Source organism: Triticum dicoccoides, chromosome 5B (genome assembly GCF_002162155.2).
Source record: "Triticum dicoccoides isolate Atlit2015 ecotype Zavitan chromosome 5B, WEW_v2.0, whole genome shotgun sequence".
Taxonomy (NCBI): domain Eukaryota; kingdom Viridiplantae; phylum Streptophyta; class Magnoliopsida; order Poales; family Poaceae; genus Triticum; species Triticum dicoccoides.
The window spans coordinates 304,150,907-304,152,452 of NC_041389.1; positions in this window are offsets into that span (position 1 = coordinate 304,150,907).

Genomic DNA, 1,546 nt, shown 5'->3' on the forward strand with positions numbered 1-1,546 from the left:
CCATGGTTAGGCAATAACACAGGAGAGTATGCAACATCATCAAATTAGTCAGATGCAAGAGAGGATGAATGCATGGAAGGAGAGGCATCTGTGGACACAGGTAGGTTGGCAAAAGGAAAGACAAGCTCATCAAACACGACATCCCGAGAAATGTAGACACGATTAGTGGGAACATGAAGACATTTGTAACCTTTATGAAGGGAACTATAGCCAAGAAAGACACACTTTTTGGACCTAAATTCCAGCTTGCGTTTGTTATAGGGTCGAAGATGCGGCCAGCAAGCACACCCAAATACTTTAAAGAAAGTATAATCATGTTGTTCATTAAGGATAAGTTCAATGGGAGTCTTCATGTTGAGAACATGTGTGGGAGTACAATTGATAAGAAAACATGCAGTGGTAAAAGCATCACTCCAAAACCGGAAAGGAACCGATGCATGGGCCAAAAGAGTGAGACCAGTCTCGACAATATGACGATGCTTACGTTCGACAGAACCATTCTGCTGATGAGTATGTGGACATGCTAAATGATGAGCGATCCCAAGCAACTGGAAGAAGGAATTGAGGTTGCGATACTCACCACCCCAGTTCGACTGAACATGAACGATTTTATGCTTGAGAAGACATTCAACATGTTTTTGAAACTGAACAACAATATCAAATGCATCAGACTTACGCTTAATAAGATAGAGTCAAGTAAAGCGACTGTAAGCATCCACAAAACTGATATAATAGTTATGACCTGTAACGCCCCGGATCCGATGCGCCGGGTGTCTGCCAGTTATTCGCCGTCGTTACCATGTCATTTGCTTGCGTGTTGCATTTTTGCCATGTCATCATCTGTGTTTCATCCGCATGTTTTTCAAAACTTGCATCCGTTCGGGTTCTCCCAGTTCTCTCCGTTGTCCGTTCGGAGTCCGGACCTCTCGCGCGCGCCCGTCGCCCCTCTCTGACCTCTCTTCATGTGCGGGTGTTAAACGTTCTCGGAATAGACCGAGTCTTGCCAAGCGGCTTTGGTATAGCACTGGTAGACCGCCTGTCAAGTTTCGTGCCATTTGGAGGTCGTTTGATGCTCCAACGTTTAACCGCGTAGCCCGAAACCTCCCTTTCGTCTTGCAGCCCAACTCCCCTCCAAACTGGCCCAAAACCCATCCAAACCCCCTCCATGCTCTCGGTCGTTCGATCACGATCGCGTGGCCGAAAACCGCTCCTCATTTGGAGCCTCCTAGCTCCCTCTACCTATAAATATGTGCCCTTCTCGGATTTTTTGCACAGATGAACCCTAGCCCTTTCCCTCCTCGCGCCGCCGGACATGTCCGCCCGCAGCCGGACGCGTCCGCCGCCGCCAGCCTCCACGTCGCCCGGCCAATCCCGCGCCGCCACCTCAGCGCCGCCGCCTCCGCGCCCAACCATGTGCAACCACGTCGCCTCCCCAGTGCCCCACTTCGCCGCGGCCCGCCCGCGGGCCGGAGCGGGACCGAGCCGCCGCCGCAGCTCGCAGGAGCACGCGCCCGCCCGAGCCCCGCTCAAGCCGCCGGAGGTCGCC